Source organism: Amblyraja radiata, chromosome 13 (assembly GCF_010909765.2).
Source record: "Amblyraja radiata isolate CabotCenter1 chromosome 13, sAmbRad1.1.pri, whole genome shotgun sequence".
NCBI lineage: Eukaryota > Metazoa > Chordata > Chondrichthyes > Rajiformes > Rajidae > Amblyraja > Amblyraja radiata.
In genome coordinates, this window is record NC_045968.1 from 1,661,995 (window position 1) to 1,682,693 (window position 20,699).

Consider the following 20,699-nt stretch of genomic DNA (forward strand, 5'->3'; position numbering starts at 1 on the left):
CAATAAGGAAGTACCTAACTGAGTTACATGACCTCTTACATGCAGAAGTGCCAATGTGAATGATCCACTTTAGCCTCTCCAAGATCCCCACTATTAGATGGTAGTCTTCAGATAATTTGATTTACTGCAATTTAGGTCCATGTAGTAAATGTTCTGTGTGCTGAAGCAAAGCAAGAATTTCATTGTCCTATCAGGGACACATGACAATAAACTCACTTGAACTTGAACTCATGTCAATCTGCTGTTGTGAGAGCCTTGGGTCTGTGGAACGTCTAGGCCTTTATTATAGTTAGTTGTGCTTGCAACTAAACCAATTCGGAGCCAAGTATACCCTCCCAAGCATAGATGGACATGCATGAAAAAGCAGCAAAGATCCAATCTGGTCCATTCTCTGTCAACACTAGCCCACAGTGCCATCACGCATCACAGACTGATCAAAAGCCTTCTTAATAACGCTGGCAATTTCTGACACCGGTCCCTGCTACAAATCTGGCTCAAAGGGATCAGAACAGCTGAATTTCAAAGGTACTTTGAGCATGACAGTTCTCAACGTCAGGTCAGTGTGCAACTCGAAATGGCACCAAGAGCCTCCATAAAACTAAAATCCAAAGGAGTAAGGGGAAGCTTGCTCCACTTTGTGAGTTAGCTAATGTAAAATGGTGCTGCAAGTATCACAGCTCAAAGATAACACTATAAATACTCTTCAAGTCGTCCCAGGTCAATTGCTTTGAAGATGATCTCCCTCCTTAATATCAGGTTTGGATTTTTGTTAATAATTGCAGTACTCACTTCCACGTACCATTCAACAGTAACCAATCACAAACAGCATCATAAAGACGCGGACAAATTCCAAACTCAAATTAATCAATAGAAAATATTCATATCATTCATCTCCCCATGTCACTTAATGACACTGTCTTCACAGAATCCTCTAACACCCTGGGAGTATCAGTGAAGCATCAACACTAAAACTATGGCTGCATGAGATCAGAGATTGCAAATAACTGTCCCAAAATCACACAAAGCTTTCCATCACCTACAAAGTACACTAAGTACAAGATGATACTTTCCACGCACCTTCCCAGAGAAATTGTAACTCATTAGGCCTGACACCATCCAGAACTAAGTAGTAAGCAGCATCCAATTCACCAACTTAATATTCTTTCCCACCACATTCTGAAAAACTAAACAATATATTTGCGAGTGAGAACCTCCTGTGCACGATTTGGCTGGTTTTGCCTTTCAGATTCTGTACTTTAAAAGTACGGGACATTGTTGTAACTGCAATTCCTATCAATTGATGCAACATGGTTGCACTGTTTAACAACTTCAAGATGTATTTCATTTCATTAAGACTTCAACTAACATTTCTCACATACACAATATCCTCCAAGCATTACGGACAGCACAGTGACACAATGGTAGAGCTGCTGCCTTACAGCGTTTGCAGCGCCGGAGTCCCGGGTTCGATCCCGACTCCGGGGGCTGTTTGTAAGGAGTTTCTACGTTCTCCCCGTGACCACGCGAGTTTTCTCAGAGATCTTCGGTTTCCTCCCACACTCCAAAGTTGTACAGGTCTGTAGGTTAAGTGGCTTGGTGTATGTGTAAAATTGTCCCTAGTGTGTGTAAAGTAGTGTTAATGTGCGGGGATCGCTGGTTGGTGTGGACTCAGTGAGCCGAAGGGCCTGCTTCCACGCTATATCTCTAAACTAAACAAGAAAAACTAAACAAAAGACTGGGAATTTTTTCTGTACGCAAGTGCCTACTGTAACAGTAAAAAACAAGTGTGCAGGAGCACCTTTTCAAAGTCACTTGGGATGAAAAACTACAATGACCTTGATTTGGACACAAAGCTAGGTGGCAGTGTGAACGGTGAAGAGGATGTTTGGAGGTTGCAGGGTGACCTGGACAGGTTGAGTGAGTGGGCAGATGCGCGGCAGATGCAGTATAATATAGATAAATGTGAGGTTATCCACTTTGGTGGCAAAAAAAAGGGGGCAGATTATTATCTCAATGGGGTTAGGTTAGGTAAGGTAAGGGGGAGGTACAGTGAGACCTGGGTGTCCTTGTACACCAGTCACTGAAAGTTGGCGTGCAGGTACAGCAGGCAGTGAAGAAAGCTAATGGAATGTTGGCCTTCATAACAAGAGGATTTCAGTATAGGAGTAGAGAGGTTCTTCTGCAGTTGTATAGGGCTCTGGTAAGACCACATCTGGAGTATTGCGTACAGTTTTGATCTCCTAATTTGAGGAAGGACATCCTTGTGATTGAGGCAGTGCAGCATAGGTTCACGAGATTGATCCCTGGGATGGCGGGACTGTCATATGAGGAGAGATTGAAAAGACTAGGCTTGTATTCACTGGAGTTTAGAAGGATGAGGGGACATCTTATAGAAACATATACAATTATAAAAGGACTGGACAAACTAGATGCAGGAAAAATGTTCCCAATGTTGGGCGAGCCCAGAACCAGGGGCCACAGTCTTAGAATAAAGGGGAGGCCATTTAAGACCGAGGTGAGAAAAAACCTTTTCACCCAGAGAGTTGTGAATTTGTGGAATTCCCTGCCACAGAGGGCTGTGGAAGCCAAATCACTGGATGGATTTAAGAGAGAGTTAGATAGAACTCTAGGGGTTAGTGGAATCAAGGGATATGGGGAGAAAGCAGGCATGGGTTATTGATTGGGGACGATCAGCCATGATCGCAATGAATGGCGGTGCTGGCTCGAAGGGCCAAATGGCCTCCTCCTGCACCTCTTTTCTATGTTTCTATGACCCAGATTATTGACTTATTATTTTGACATCATTTGTAACTCCTGTTGAAGTTACTTTTAAACTGGTTTTATTTCCTACAAGACTGATTGTTAATCTTACCACACATTCTTCAATGGCTCCTCCCAACCCCAAGTCCTTTGAGGACTTGGTCAGAAGATACATGGGAACATAATCCCCATCCAAGTCATAGCCCATCCTGAATATCATTCCTTCAATCTGTTGCTGGGTCCAGAAGCTTATAGTTCCCTGCATAACAGAGCTAAAGTAACTATTACCACAAAAAGTGCAGCAATTTGGGAAGGGTATTTAAAATGTTGGCCTTACCAAGCACAATTATTCTATGCATGAATAAACCCGTACACACTGTGGCATCCATTTACTAAAGAAATTGAAAAAGAACCACATCCTTTTCGAGCTTGTAAAGAAAAAGTGTTGGACATTTAAATTTTGCTTTATGCTTTTCATTGCTTTGCAAATATTGCCTGGAATGTCCAATTGTTTGACTATTTCGATTTTGTTGTTGTTATTTATTCCTATTTATGTCTTTACTTGTTCGGAACAAATAAACAAATCAAATCAATCAAATCCTTAATACTTTAGCAAATTAAATTTTGCAGCATTGACGATTTGTAGTGTCAAATCCAAAATGAGGTACGAATGTTCATTTTGTCTATTCATTGTCAAAATGGCATTCACCAAATATATTCTTTGATGAGTTAAAGTCTCTTTTCCACCTGCTTAGTGATATGCCTACAAGGAATGGTGTAGCCCCAAAGGTAATCAATTTATATGGCTGGGGAGCACTGTTTTTCAAAACATCTTGTAAACAATGAATTCAATCTTAATGCCAATCAGTTCACTTATTTTCTTCAGGTGGTAAGGTACAAGTACTCTGAAGATTTTGCTTGCAGCGGCATTACTGGCAAGTGGATTCAGCCAACATGCAAAACAAAAATTATACAAACGGAGGAAAAATGGCAACAAAATATTAGTGCAAAACATAATTAGAAAAAAGTCCATGGTCATGCAAGAAGTGAACTGTAGTGATCTGATACTGAGGTAGGTTTTGGGTTGTGCGAGAATTTGATGGTCATAGGAAAGTAACTATTTTGAACCTCGTGATGCATGACTCAAGGCTTCTGTACCTTCTGCCCGTTGGCAGCAGTGAGAAGTGGGCATGGTCCTAATGGTGAGGATCCTTGATGATAGATTCTGTCTTGTCTCAAGTAGATGCATTGGATTGGAGGGATGGCCGACTAGGCCGAGTCCACCACTCTCTGCAGCCTCTTACCATCTTGTGCACTATGATTGCTGCATAGCTTCTATAGTGCATCTGTAAATGTTTTCAGTGCATGCTGATTCTCTTCAAACTAATTCACAATTACATCTATGTGGTCGGCCCAGGACAGGTCATCCAAGATGTTAATGTCCAGGAATTTGAAGCTGCTAACTATATCCTTCTCTCCAAAGAAAACTGGCATGGGGTCTCCCAACTTACCCTTTCTAAAGTTGACGATTAGTTCCTTATTTTTGTTAATATTGAGGGAAAGCCTGTTGTTGCATCAGCAATCAATCAGGTGTTCTACGTCTCTCCAGTACGCCGACACATCAGCACTTGTGATTCGACCACCCACGGTGGTGTCATCAATGGCAATGGGGCTGTGCTTAGCCACAGGGTCATGGTGTAAGGAAAATAGAGCATGCAGCTAAGCACGCAGCCCTGAGGTACACCTGTGTTGATGGTCAGAGAGGAGGAGGAGTTGTTGTTACAGATCAGCACCGATTGAGGTCTGTCGATGAGGAAGTTAAGGATCCAGCTGCAACGGAAGGTAGAGGCCCAGGTTTTGTGAGCGCCCTGGAGAGGAAGAGACTACAAAAAGTAGTAAACACTGCCCAGTCCATCATTGACTCTGACCTTCCTTCCATCGAGGGGATTTATCGCAGTCGCTGCCTCAAAAAGGCTGGCACTATCATCAAAGACCCACACCATCCTGGCCACACACTCATCTCCCTGCTACCTTCAGGTAGGAGGTACAGGAGCCTGAAGACTGCAACAACCAGGTTCAGGAACAGCTACTTCCCCACAGCCATCAGGCTATTAAACCTGGCTCGGACAAAACTCTGAACATTAATAACCCATTATCTGTTATTTGGCACTTTATCAGTTTATTTATTCATGTGTTTTGTAGTCAATGCCTACTATGTTCTGTTGTGCTGAAGCAAACCAAGAATTTCATTGTCCTATCAGGGACACATGACAATAAACTCTCTTGAACTTCTTGAGGTCTAGAAGCTTAGTGATAAGTTTGGAGAGTAGGATTGTGTTGAACATAGAAACATAGTCAATGAACAGCTGCCTGGCGTATGTGTTTCTGTTATCAAGATGGTCCAGAGCAGAGGGGAGCCTGTGAAATGGCATCTGCTGTTGACCTGTCATGACAATAGGCAAATTGAAGCTATTTCTATCGACTACCAGACAGTAGTCCTTGAGGTATGTCACCGTGCTTTTCTTGTTACCCTTTTGAAGCAGGTGGGAACCTCAGAAGATTGAAGCAAAAGGTTGAAGATGTACTCGAATTCACCAACTAGTTGTTCTGCAGAGGTCTTCAGCACACCACCAAGTGCACTATCTGGGCCAGATGTTTTGTGTGGATTCACCCTATTCTTCTTTTCGAAGCATGCATAAAAGGCATTGAGGTTATCTGGCAGTAATACTGCTTTGCCGCTTATGTTACCCCAGTTTCACTAGGTTTCTTGTTTGACTCTGGATTACCAGTCCTAAATAGCACAGTCCTAAATAGCCTACGTACCTCGTGGATCATCCAGTTTCTGGCAAAGATATTAGAGGAGCTCCTCTAGTATCTTTAGTTTCTGGTAAAGGAAGACTCAGGATATCTTCGCAAGTACGCACTCATCTGTGCATTTCTTTATGGCTGATGTGTGGCACATTCATTTAGGTCCACCTGCGAATCTTTGAACATGACCCAGTCCACCAACATGAAGCTGTCCAATAACTGCTTCTCTTCCTCTCCTGATCAGTTCTCCATAGTTCACTTTGCCAATGCAATGCTTTTCAGTATCTGTACCCAAGAAGCAGCAGCATAGCCAGGTGATCAGATTTTCCAAAGTGCAGGCAAGGAATGAAGCAATAGGCATTTCTGATGGTGCTATGGCAGTGGTCAAGTGTGTCATGTCCTCCGAAGTTTTGATTGTAGTTCAAGTCTTAACGTGTTTGCAGTCCCCTGCGATGATGAGGAAGATGTGTCTTTCAATTAACTTTCATCCCAAAGATCATTTCCAGTCAAAAAAATATCCACAATCAATAGATTAAAGCCAAGCAGCAAAGTTGTGGACATTTAGTCAGGAACAATAGAGAACAACCAGGTACTGGCGTGATCTTTGAGAATCCCCATCTTTGATTATGGTAGCACAAATCCAAGTTTGAAAAAGTCAAAGATGGACAATCCAAACATGCCAATGTTTGACATTTTGACAGTTCCCAATCTAATTATAGCAGTTGCTAATGAAAATTGATATACCCAGGTGAAGACAATCACCCTATCCTCCTCAAAGTAATGAAAGACACAATTGGCTATGTTACCAATTCATCATTAACTTGCTTCATGAGGTTCAGTTTAGATTCTTAAACTCAAAATCCCAAAGCCTTCACGTAGACATGTTCGCAAAATATGCAAGAAAAATTCAATCAAATTAAATTACTATCAAACTTGGCATTGGGGAACATTAGCAAAATAAGCTTCAATGGGAACATCATCCATAGTTATATTTGACACACAACACTGGTTGTCCAGGCAAAACACCATGTTTCTAGAGCACCCTCAGTTCAAGTTGCTTCCTATCAAGTGCCAGTGATACATGACTTACAATTCAACAATGCTCAGATACATTCAGAAACACTCTAAATTGAGCCAAACGCACTACCTCACTGCATAATCAGAAAATTATGCCTCTATCCAGAACATGCAGATCTGATCTTGATCCAGATCACCAAGAGTAGCAACTTCATAGAACACCAAAACTTCCACAGACCAAGTTTTACAGCTGACTGCAAATATCTGCAAACTTCCTTTCATGATCATTCTGGAATTACATACTTGTCCCCAGCCAATTTGATTTGCACCACATAATATCAAAAGCACTTGAAACAGCAAAATATAGAAGACCCGATAGCATCAAGCTCTAGCACTTAAGACCTATGCTCCATAACATCCTACATCATTAGCCAAGTTATTCCATTACCGTTACAAGACTGCATTGTCAGTTGCCAAAACAATGTCCAGGCACATCTTGCTCACAATAAGCACAAATCCAATTCATCTAATTACCAACTACCCAAAATACAGATTGCAATATTCCCTTTTCATGGCAGGGAAGCAAATTTTAAACTAGTGTGTTAATGTGTAATAGCCTTCTTCCCTCAAGACAAACTTGCTTCATGGTACAATGCCATAGAAGGCAGACGTTCGCCTCTCACCCCTTCTTCTTCAGTATATCCTGGCTGGGTGCTGATCAACATAGGACTATGCACCACAGCTTCTCTTCTGCTGATGACACATTTGAAACGTCCAAACAATGTGGTGGCATCACTGCCAAATTCCACAAGCGCGATCTCACAGCTCCAGAATCACACATACCATGATCTGGTACTACATCTTTTCATTATGCAATCTGAAGGGAGGATGTTTAGTTTAGTTCATTATTCTCACAGTGAAAAGTTGTTTTGTTGTGTGCTATCCATTCAGCAAAAAGATTATACATGATTACAATCAAGCCGTCTACAGTGTACAGATACAGGATAAAGGGAATGATTTGTAGTGCAAAATAAAGTCCATTAAAGTCTGAAGGCCTGCAATGAGGTAGATGGTAGGTCAGGACTGCTCTCTAGTTGATGATACAATGGTTCAGTCGTCTAATAATAGCTGGAAAGAAACGGTCCCCAAATCTGGATGATTCAAATGACGAGTGTTCAACTCCATTCACACGTTTTCAGTGTGAAGTGGCCCATGTCTGAATGCAGCAAGGGGGACATAATTCAGGCTTCTTTTTTGCCCAGTAACTTGATTCCTGCCACTCTTATCCGTGGAGTCACCATTCCTTCTGCAAACTAAAATTATAGAACAATTTCAACGGCTAGATATTGTCATTGATTACTGCATGACTGATGTACGATAAATCAAAAATACATTGGAAAATAAATGAAGCACAAAGGGAACTGAAGCAACTGCAGTGTCATGGAGCTCACTATAACAACATCAAAGCATGAAATTATGTGTACACAATTTCCTAACTTGCAATCACTGCTGTTATCTCATTGGAAATTTGGTATCTGACCAGCAGTTACACCAGCTTTTTGTATCAATCTTCGATTTTTAAAGAATGTTCGATATTTCCTCCAATGATAACCCTACATATAGACCGTGGGCCGAGGTGCTTTTTCATTTCATTTTGTGACCCACATCCCATATCTATCTGTAATTATAACATATTGTGTAAAAATATTATAGAAATCAAAAAATCATATTTGAAACTCGTCAAGAAAAAATCCTGCACATATTTTTTAAATATGGAAAAAAACCTTGAATTTTACGAGTAGTAATTGTCCAATTAAAGCACATTTGACATTAAGTCGGACGCCTATTGACCTGTCACACACTTTGTTTCAGGCTAGCTAAGCAGGGAGCACACTGGGATCATGGCGGAGAGGAAGGTTTGAGGTTTTAACTGTCAAAACAATAATACAAATAACCTCACATGATTATCATACACCATAATAAACCACGGCAGTATGACTGATGATTACTGTGAGCTTTCAGCAAGTTGTCATCTAGTTTTTGCAAGATAATGAACTGCAGATTACTGTGCATGCATACATTTGAAAGAGTTCAACTTGAGTGATACCCAACTGTACTGAAGTAACAATGTTGTCCAAAACATGATTATTATTGTGAGATTGTGAGATGTTCTTTCGCACATTGCATGTACTGATATAAACAAATAAAAATGCAATGTTTCCATTTGTAAATTAGCCATTCATGTCATACCCACCGTTGAAATCTAAACCAAAAGATCGGGAAAATAAAATATTATATACAGACTACCTTTGCTGTTTAGTGTGTCGAATTAAGTGTTACTGAGTTTATAAACTTCCATTAGCTGTTGAGTCTGGAACAAGATGTAAAATTCTTTTTTTTTAATCAACTCAATTCTTAACCATCCGCTGCGCATTTCTGGTTTATGACAATCAAGAAACGTGCCAATCCCACATCAAAGAACAAAACACATTTTGGTCTTACTTCAACAACATGCAGAAGAAACTTTCCAACGAGTTGGTGGAGAGTTCCTTTCCACAGCGTGTGGGGAATCTGGCCCGGATCAGCACGGCCTGGGCTGCACAAAGTAGCAAACTTGTCTGGGCCACCAGAGGTAAAGTTGTGGGGAATGCAGGAGCGTTGAGAAGGAGGGGGTAGGGTACCTAAAATTGAGCACGAGGGCGCTGTTACTTTTTCTAATAAATTTTCTAATCATCTTAATTAATTAGTGTGCAACTTTTGGCACTGATGAGTTACGAATTTCTTCTTAATGATATTTTATCTAAATCTGTGTCAAATGTCAGGTAGATACCAGACATGGGTCACAAAATTTAAATTCTAGGCACTTTTTCGATGCTCGGCCCAGGGCCTAATATATTTATTTCATTTAAAAACAACTGAATGCACAGTAGCACAAATATTTCAGTGAACCTGGCAATTTTAAAGGGAGCAGGAAAATGAGCCCAGGGAGTTTAAGGGGAGCAGGAGCTAGAACTCAGTACATTTCAGCTTGAGTTTTCCCAACATCAAAACAAGCGGCCCCTGATCCCAGACCGCACTCCAAAATAATGGCGGAGTTAGATGCCAAATCATCAGGATTTCTCAACAATCAGTTAACGGTTTATCAGAATTGTACTACAGTATCTTTTAAAACAATGAATCAATTTATTCGTTAAAATGCACGAATTGGGTACAAGGTCATGTGGATTAGCTTTCCTTTCAGTTGAGGCAACTGGACAAAAGAATCAGTCAATTCGCGCAATCACAAACATTTTTAAAAATTCTAATTTTCTACCTAAAATAAGGCAATGTTTGCATTAATACACACCTCCTGTGACCGCAAGTGAGAAAAACAATTGATAATGTGGATGGGTAAAGAGTAGTTTCATGTGAAAAAAATTTAAACTCGCATACCCTACAAGATTTTCACCAAGGTCTTTTTAATACCTTGCTTTTGCTACTACGAGCTAAAAATTCCGACGGTTGTAAGTTACATTGTGCAATGGTTATTAAACAATGTCAATAGACCACCAGGGGGCACCACACGATGGCAGCCTTGCCAACAGTCTGCCTTTCATTTCATCTTTATTTAGTTATTTTTAGTGTGTTTTAAAATTATGTGTTAATGTTCTCTGGTTTGCTTTATGTTGGGGGAGGGGGTCAGGGGAAACTTTTTTGCCGGAGATGCGATTGTTTTCCGGATTGTATCTCTGATCACTCTGCAGCCTAACATCATGGAGCTGGCGGCCTTGCTCGGGACTGACATTGAGCCCCACCGCGGGGACGTGGACTTACCATTGGAGCCTGCGATCCCTTGCCTGGGATCGACGCTCCAACTGCGGCCTGAGGATTTCACCATCGAGGAGCTCACAGTCTCGGGTAGAGACCAATGACGGGAAGCTCCGAACGACACAGAAGGTTTCAACCAGCCCCGACCCGGGGTCAGATCGCCCGGCGCGGGAGTGCAAAGGTTCCCCCCCAGATGCAGGAGCTTGATCGCCCTGACACGGAAGCCCCGACCGCCGGCTATGGGAGCCAAGATGGCCCCGTCAACGGAAGGCTGGAGGCCCCTGACCGCAGGAGAACAAAGAAGGGAAGAGATTAAACTTTTTTTTCGCCTTCCATCACAGTGAGGAATGTGGAGGAGTCACTGTGGTGGGTTTATGTTAAAATGCATTTTGTGTGTTCTGTTTTTATTGGTATGACTGTATGGCAAATGAAAATCCTCGTATGTTGCAAAACATACTTGGCTAATAAAGTATGATTATGATTAGAAGTGATTGCTTGTTAATTTTAATGACTACCTGTAGTGAAACTGACATGACTGTGTTCTTATGAGACATTGGTGTCTGATTACCGTCGGAAGGCTATGTAGAAACGTTTCTTTCCTTTAGGTTTTTCTTAGAAACAGCAAACAGCGATATAACAGCGATTGGATGATCAGCCATGATCATATTGAATGGCGGTGCAGGCTCGAAGGGCCGAATGGCCTACTCCTGAACCTATTTTCTATGTTTCTATGATATGCTGAGTGAGCTACCAGAATATACAAGGCCTTGCACTCAAGCACAGTCAAGTTAGTTAGACAAGGTTGTTATATTCGACTGTTTTTGTGGCATACTCTTGTCAACTGTATCTAGCACTGATCAACCGCACGTCATTCTTACAAATAATAAATATAAGATTCAAATATTACAAGTGAAAACTTGACACCGGCACTTTGCAGGTTAACAGAATCAGTGGCATGATATTAGTGGATCATGCAATTCAGATGACAGCTGAAAATAACAAAGCTAAGCCCATGTGCTAAGTCACATTGTTAAGTAGATGGCAATAAAAAATATATAAAATTACCCAAACGCTCGTAGAAAGCAGATTTAGAAAGCTAACCAGATTGACCTAACAGATCAGAATATGCACAATCAGTTCCAATTGCAAGCTGCACAACTGCGCAAGCAGAAGGGAACAGTGGGCAGAGGTAGCTTGCTGATGCAGCAGGTAACACGGCTGCCTCAAATCCAGAGATCCACATTCAATCCTGATCTCTGCTGCTGTCTGTGAGGAAAATGCATTTTTCTTGTACCCTCGTACTCCAGTTACCTCCAAAATTCCAAAGATATAATGTTGAAACAAAGAATGTACTAAGGACACAAAATGCTGGAGTAATTCAGCAGGTCAGGCAGCATCCCTGAGGAATATGAATAGGTGACGTTTTCGGTCGAGATCGTTCTTCAGACTGATTTCTGGGATGGGGGAGAAGAAACTTAGAAGTGTGCTCTTTCCTCCAATCTCTGCAATCAGTCTGAAGAAGGGGCTCGACCCAAAGAATCACCTATCCATGTTATTCAGGGATGATGCCTGACCCGCTGAGTTACTCCAGCAATGTGTCTTTTTCAAAGATATAATCATTGCAAGGTTAATCGCGTAGGTTAGTATGTGAAGCATCAGAGGGGAGATGGCGTACACATGCAAGACAAAGATTAGCAGGAAACAAGCAGTGAATCAAATTGTCAGCGTTTTTCAAAGCACGAATAGACTCAGTAGGCTATATTGCTTCCTTCTATGTCATATTATAGTTAACTTTGTTACTAACTTTGCAAATGAAACTAAAGTTGTCATTGTAATAAAGCTGTCATTATAATGTGTAACGGTCAGTGAGGAATCAAATCTCAGTTTACAACAGGATCCAGATCTTTGGGAATGTGGCCAAGAAATGGCGTATGGAATTTAATTTTGGCAAATGTGAGGTATGCATCAAACCAGGGCAGGACATATTCTCTGTTTATTTACAGTGTGTTGTGGAAGAGAGAGGTCTGGGAGTACAGGTGCAACTCAAGTGGTCAAGGTGGTGTTTGATGTGCATGTCTTCATTGTGAATGGTATTGTGTACAATAGTTGGGACATCATTTAATGGCAAATGGCAGGGGGAACCAGGAGGTGGGGTCAGGCAGGAGCTTGCCGAGCACAGGCAGGGGGGGAATAAGGGGGCAGGCAAGAGCCGCGGGGGGGATAAGAGGTTCTTGGTCCTCTAAAATATTCCAAATGGAATTTAAACTGGAGGTAGAAAGAGCATGCAAAGACCAGGAATACCTGAGGTGGGAAGCAACAAGGGCCAGAGGGATGGGAAGAGAGACAGTGGGGAGGAGGCGAACACAAACCACGGGGCATAAGGGGGGAGGGAGGGAGCAGGCACAGGTCAGGGGGGCAAGGATAGCAGGGGAATCAAGGGGTTGGGGGTGGCAGGCAGGCACGGGCCAGAGGAGAGAGAAGAACAGGCAAGGGCCAGGGAAACCCGAGGTGGACATGAGAGGAATAGGCAATGGGGCAGGGAAACACAACGGGGTGGAGACGAGCACAGGCCAAGGTGTAAAGGGGGGGGGGGGGGGGGCAGGCCCAGGCCAAGGGGGGGGGGGGGGGGGGGCAGGCACAGGCCAAGGGGTAAAGCGGGGGGGGAGGTAGGGCAGAGGCCTAGCTAGAGTTCGTGAGGAGGGCTGGGGGGGGAGGTGGGGAGGGAGCGATGGATCCCCTCCAGGCTGGGCCCAGGTGGGTGGGTGTATGCCGGTGTGTGTGTGTTGGGGGCTGGAGCAGAGGGCGGGGTTGCCCAGTGGGCGAGCGGGGCTGGGGGAGGCCAGGCTGCGGGCCTGCTGCTGCTGCTGCTGCTTCAGCTGGCGGCGACTCACCGTTGCTGGGGCCGAGACGAGCCTCTGCGTGCAGCCTGCGGTGGTGCTGCTGGTGCTGCTGCGGCGGCGCTGCCTGCCTCCTTCCTTCCTTCCTCACTCACTTACACACACACTCTCTCTCTCCTTCCTTCCTTCCTTACTTACTCACTCTCTTTTTCTCTTTCTTTCTTTTTGTCTCACTCCCTCTCTCCCTCTCTCTCTCCCTCGCTCGCTCACTCACTCACACACTCTTCCCCCCACCCGGCTCCTCACGCACCACGCACGGCAGAAGACGTTTCACGCACGGTAGGGGACGTATCACGCACGGTAGGGGACGTATCACGCACGGTAGGGGACGTATCACGCACGGTGGAAGACGTTTCACGCACGATAGGGGACGTATCACGCATGGTAGATGACGTATCACGCACGGTAGGGGACGTTTCACGCACGGTAGGGGACGTATCACGCACGATAGGGGACTTATCACGCACGGTAGGGGACGTATCACGCACGGTAGGGGACGTATCACGCACGGTAGCAGCCGTACACGCACGGTAGATGACGTATCACGCACGGTAGGGGACGTATCACGCACGGTAAAAGCCGTACACGCACGGTAGATGACGTATCACGCACGGTAGGGGACGTGCCACGCACAGGGGGGCGGGACGAGTGACGCAAGACGCACGAGGAGGGGGTGGGCGGGGCACACGATTCCCTACGTATCGCGTCACCAGGCCATAAAATGATAAGGAGATGGTTCAAAGGTCCGTTTATTGTCACGTGCACCAATTAAGGTACAGTGAAACTCGAATTACCATACAGCCATACCAAAAAACAGCAACAAAGCACACAACTACATAAAGGGTAACATAAACATCCACCACAGCAGATTCCCCATCTTCCTCACTGTGACGGAATGCAATAACGTCTAATCTTCTCCCTCTTTATTCACCCGTGGTCGGGGCCAAAGATCCTATAGCGAGCAAGATAAATCGCTCGACGAAAAAGACGTAGTACGGTCATGGGCAGATTCATGGGTCATTTTCGGCCCCATTTCCGTAACAGGCTTCCATCCCCGCACCAAAGATCCCGTAGCGGGGCAAAGATACTAGTGCGGAGACGGAAGCCGGTTACGGAAACATCCTCGTAAAAATAAAAGTTATTTGGTAAAAATCTTCTCATATTCAGAATTATAATTTATTAACACAAACTGTTTCCCCGCAACGTTGATTACACTGCGCGTCGTGTCGGGTCGGGTTACTGAAATGGATGAAAAAAAGGCCCACGTTCCGCTCCGTTGCGGACTACACGTCAGCCCATTGCATTTAGCAGGAGTGGTCTATCTTGCTCCACTATAGGATCTTTGGTCGGGGCGTTCGAACCATCCGCAGTCGGGGCGATCAAAGCTCCCGCGTCGGGTGATCGAAGCTCCCGAAGTCGGTCTCTGACCAGGGACTGCGAGCTCCACGATTGTAAGTCCAGTAGGCTCCTGCGGTTGGAGCTCCCAAAGTCGGTCTCCAGAAAAGGCCGCCATCTCCAAGATGTTAGGCCGCAGTGCGGACGGATATACGATATGGGGGTAAAAAAATCACATCCCCGTCGAGGTAAGAGATTAAAATAAGTTTCCCCCAACCCCCACCCCCCACATAAGACAAACTACAGAACACTAAAACATACAGTTAACACATTAAAAAAACAACAAAGAAGGAAGGGACGAGACAGACTGTTGGCAAGGCAGGCAGACTGTTGGCGAGTATAGGAGTTGAATTAGGTCATTCAGCTCATCAAGTCTATTCCACCATTCAATCATGGCTGATCTATCTCTCCCACCTCACCACATTCTCCTGTCTCCTCCCCATAACCTCTGATACCATACTGATCGAGAATCTATCTATCTCTGCCTTAAAAATAACCATTGATTTGGACTCCATAGCCTACTGTGCTAAATAATTGCACAGATTCACCAGCCTCTAACTAAAGAAATTCCTCCTCAACTCCTTCCTAAAAGAACGGCTGTTAATTCTGAGGCTATGACCTCTAGTCCGAGACTCTCCCACTAGTGGAAACATCATCTCCACATCCACTCTATCCAAGCCTTTCACTATTCTGTAAGTTTCAATGAGATCCCCGCCTTATTCTTCTAAACTCCAGCAAAAATATGCCCAGTGCCATCAAACGCTCATCATATGTTCACCTACTCATTCTTGGGATCATTTTTGTAATGATCCTTGTAATGGTCTGCCAGCCGTCGGCCACACAGGCCTTGAATTATGAGTGATCACCTGCCCACTTAGACATGTTCGTCATGAAGTCATTCATTAACTTCCATCCTGCACATCAAATTCACTTGGACCATCTCCGACATCTCTCTACCGTTTCTTGATATTACCGTCTCCATCAAGCGATGGAGATAACTAGCGCTGATGTCCTATTATAAACCTACTGACTACCACATTATCTCAACTACACTTCTTCCCACCCTGCTCCTGCAAAGACTCTATCCCCTATTCCCTAATCCAAATGCTCCGCCTACGCTGCATCTGCGCCAAGATGAGGTGTTCCATTCCAGGACATCCGGGATGCCCCTCATTCTTTAGGGCACATGTGTTGCCCTCTTCCATCATAAATGAGTCCCTCACACATGTCTCCTTGGTACCCCGCAGCTCCACTCTTGCTCCCTCTCCCAGTCCCTCCCTTGTCCCACCTTTCACACCATCAGCCGTCGCATACAGCACATATCCTCTGACATTTCACCACGGGATCCCACCGCTAGCCACATCCACCCATCTCCTGCCCTTTCAGCTTTCCGCAACTCTCTGGTTAACTCATCCCCATCCAAACCTCACCCTCCGCAGGTCCTTTCCACTGCAACCGCAGGAGATGCAACCCTATTCCCTATACATAGAAAATATAGAAACATAGAAAATAGGTGCAGGAGCAGGGCCATTTGGCCCTTCTAGCCATTAAATATGATCATGGCTGATCAACCAAAATCAGTACCCTGTTCCGGCTTTTTCCCCATATCCCTTGATTCCGGTAGTCCTAAGAGCTAAATCTACTCTCTCTTGAAAACATCCAGTGAATTGGCCTCCACTGCCTTCTGTGGCAGATAATTCCACAGATTCACAACTCTCTGGGTGAAAAAGTTTTTCCTCATCTTAGTCCTTAATGGCCTACCACTTATTCTTAAACTGTGACCCCTGGTTCTGAACCCCGACGGAATTTTTTTTCCTGCATCTGCCCTCTCAAATCCACTAAGAATTGTATATGTTTCTATAAGCTCTCCTCTCATCCTTTAATTTCAGTGAATACAAGCCCAGTCGACCCATTCTTTCAACATATGTCAGTCTGCCATCCCGGGAATTAACCTGGTGAACCTACGCTGCACTCCCTCAATAGCAATAATGTCCTTCCTCAATTAAATCAAAATTGCACACAATACTCCAGGTGCAGTCTCACCAGGACCCAAGTACATCTGCAGTAGGATCTCCTCATCGCAATGAAGCCCAACCTGCCATTGGCTTTCTTACTGCCTGCTGTACCTGCATGCTTACTTTCTCCTCCTCCCTTGACTCCGTTCAAGGACCCCGACATTCCTTTCAGGTTAGGCAGAGGTTCACTTACCTCCAACCTTATCTACTGTATCCACTGTTCCTGGTGTTGACTCCTATGCATTGGCAAGACCAAGTGCAGGCTCGGCGATCATTTCGCTGAACACGTCCGCACAGTCCACCTAGACCTACATGATCTGTAAACGTGCTGATCACTTTCATTTCCTTCCCATTCCCACGCTGGCGTTTATGAATGATGACTCTATGTTAATGAATGAACCTTCCCACATTCCCTCACTCTCAGAGTGAGGCCCAAGGCAAATTGGAGGAACAACTCCTCAGCTTTTCACTTGGGCATCTTACACACAGCGATATGAGCATTAACTTCAAGTAACCCCAGCTTCCCTCTCTCTCCATCCTTCCCCCATCCTAGTTCTGATAGTTTTTATTGTCCTCCTGATTATAAATTATTTTGTATTCCTCGTCACCTTCCCCTGGCAAACAGTCTATTCTATTCCACATTATCCTTGAGCTTCGTCCCCTTTGACACCTGGCTTACCCTTCCATATCACTGTGTCTCCCTCTCCCCTGACTCTCAGTCTGAAGAAGGGTCTCGACCCCAAACGTCACCCATTCCTTGTATCCAGAGATGCTGCCTGACCCGCTGAGGCACTCCAGCATTCTGTGTATATCTTTAGTGTAAACCAGCATCTGCAGTTCCTTCCTTCACGAGAGTCTGGACCAATCAGCCTCTCAACCACAATAAATTTTGCAATTCTGGTACAAACCACTAGATGGAGAAATCACAACACAGAGACCATTCTATCTAGTTTGTGTTGCAAGGAACTGGTCTAAACTGAAGATAGACACAAAAAGTTGGAGTAACTTAGCGGGACAGGAAGCATCTCTGGAGAGAAGAATGGGTGACGTTTCGGGTCGAGACCCCCCCAGATTCTATCTATTTATATTGGAAAAGTGGTACTTTGCACGATCTACATACATTGTACTCAATTAATGAAATATTTTAAAAGTTCCCATAATTTTCCCATAAATATTACTTCTGCGGCTCTGTCTTTAATTTTTCTTGACCAACTTCCAATCCTCCATGCCACTCCGTAGTGATAGTTAGTTTACATAGAACATAGAAACATAGAAATTAGGTGCAGGAGTAGGCCATTCGGCCCTTCGAGCCTGCACCGCCATTCAATCTGATCATGGCTGATCATCCAACTCAGTGTCCCGTACCTGCCTTCTCTCCATACCTCTGATCCCCTTAGCCACAAGGGCCACATCTAACTCCCTCTTAAATATAGCCAATGACCTGGCCTCGACTACCCTCTGTGGCAGGGAGTTCCAGAGATTCACCACTCTCTGTGTGAAAAAAGTTCTTCTCATCTCGGTTTAAAAGGATTTCCCCCTTATCCTTAAGCTGTGACCCCTTGTCCTGGACTTCCCAACATCGGGAGCAATCTTCCTGCATCTAGCCTGTCCAACCCCTTAAGAATTTGTAAGTTTCTATAAGATCCCCTCTCAATCTCCTAAAATTCTAGAGAGTATAAACCAAGTCTATCCAGTCCTTTCTTCATAAGACAGTCCTGACATCCCAGGAATCAGTCTGGTGAACCTTCTCTGCACTCCCTCTATGGCAATAATGTCCTTCCTCAGATTTGGAGACCAAAACTGTACGCAATACTCCAGTGTGGTCTCACCAAGACCCTGTACAACTGCAGTAGAACCTCCCTGCTCCTATACTCAAATCCTTTTGCTATGAAAGCTAACATACCATTCGCTTTCTTCACTGCCTGCTGCACCTGCATGCCCACTTTCAATGACTGGTGTACCATGACACCCAGGTCTCGCTGCATCACCATTTCCTAGTCGGCCACCATTTAGATAATAGTCTGCTTTCATGTTTTTTGCCACCAAAAGGATAACCTCACATTTATCCACATTAACTGCATCTGCCAAACATTTGCCCACTCACCCAGCCTATCCAAGTCACCTTGCAGTCTCCTAGCATCCTCCTCACAGCTAACACTGCCCCCCAGCTTAGTGTCCTCCGCATTAGGGACACATTTAGGCACGGCTGCCCAGCCAGCAGCTGTCTGTCTCTTCATCTTTTATTTTTTATTTTAGTTAATTAAGCGTTTTGTTTGGAGGTCTAGACTTTTTTTATGTGGGGGGTGTGGGGAGGGGAAGGGGGAAACTACCTTTCAGGGTCCCTACCTGGTCGGAGAGGCACTTTTCTCTGGGCTGCAGCTTCGACCCGTCCTCGCGGCCTACCAGCGGGGCCTGGAGCGGCGTTTCCTGTCGGGGACCGCCCAGAACCTCGGCTTTGGCGGCGGCACAGCGCTGGAGTGCTATCGCGGAGCAGGCGATGCCTTGCCTGGGACCCGCGCTGGAACTCCGGTGAGCTGAGACCGCCGGTTAAACATTGCGGAGCTGCGGGACTGTGCAGCGACCAGCTGTGGCGGCGGCACCGACTTAACATCGGGAGCCTGGGATCTCTATATGAGATCGCCAGTTGTGGAGCTCCAACCGGCACGGCCGTTGTTGGCTTCGGAAGCCGCGGCCTCCTGTGCAGAAGGCCGTTCCAGGTGGAGCAACATCACCCGGCGAGAAGGCCAGGAACATCGGCCTCCGTAGAGGCAACTGTGGAGGCCTCAATAGGCCCGACTATGGGTGAACTGGGGTTGGGGACTGACTTTGTGTCTTCCCCCATGGTGGGAGCCATTGTGGGGGATGTTCTATGTTTTAAGACTCTCATGGGTGTTTGTCTGTATTCTTTTTTTTTGTGTTTGCAAAATGGCAAAAGCATTTCACTTCACTACACCTGTTGTATGTGAATGTGACTAATAAAAACCTTTGATACCTTTGATACATCTAGATCATTACCTTTCATTGTCATCCTCAATACACTTGTGGAAATAGTGGACATTTCCGTCTTTTGTCAATGGGAACAATACCTTTATTTTGTATAATTGTATCTGCAGAAAACACACAGTGAACTAGGTACACAAAAATGCTGAGAAACTCAGCGGGTTGCAGCATCATTTATGGAGCGAAGGAAATAGGCAAAGTTTCGGACCTAAACCTGCCCGAAACGTTGCCTATTTCCTTCGCTCCATAGATGCTGCTGCACCCGCTGAGTTCTCCTGCATTTTTGTGTACCTTTGATTTTCCAGCATCTGCAGTTCTTCTTAAACACAGTGAACTAGGTCCAGGTTTGGTGAATACTAGCTTGAAAGCAATGAATACTGGCAATGCACATCTTAAGATAATCTTGCTCTGATGACTTCATGAAACTGTGGCTGAATATATGTCTCAGATATCACAAAGGTCTCAGGCCTGACCGTCAAGTAGCTAAGTTTAGTTTGAGAAGGATTAGGAGAAATATGGACTGACCCTTTTGCTTTAAACTGCGGTCAGAACCTCTTATAGCTTATATGTCATACCAAGGAAGTGCAGATGCTGGTTTATACCAAGCTATATATAAATGGTGGAATAACCCAGCAGGTCTGTAGCATCCTTTGAGATCATGGACTAGTGATGTTTCAGGTCTGGACCAGGGAACCAGGAACCTGCCCGAAATGCTCAGTGGACTGCAGTAGCAGGAGGAGCCGCTAAAGATGTTGGATGCTGAGCAAAGGCCGGAGATAGTTGAACCGAGTTATTACCTCCAGCACCTTCAAGGTCGACTGCAGGAGGCGGCCCCATGACATAAAGATGGCTGGCGGAGGAGAGGGATTCGATTTGCGGGCCCAATCTGATCAAAGGCAATGGAATAGGTCCTACAGCAAACCCGATTGAGAACTGCTCCAGTAGACAGAGCATGTGGGTGGACCAACTTTGAAATGACCACCAAAACATGGTGGGAGCC

The 20,699-nt window shown here is 44.8% G+C and overlaps 1 protein-coding gene across 1 annotated transcript in view; it reads right to left on the bottom strand.

Moving 5' to 3' along the window:
- Nucleotides 1–13,575, bottom strand: part of cab39 (calcium binding protein 39) — a 67,588-nt gene extending 54,013 nt beyond the window's left edge. The window contains exon 1 of the mRNA XM_033031086.1: nucleotides 13,284–13,575. The gene's annotated coding sequence lies outside the window, so the exon portion shown is untranslated. The remainder of the gene's footprint in view (nucleotides 1–13,283) is intronic.
- Between the last annotated feature and the right edge of the window lie 7,124 nt (nucleotides 13,576–20,699).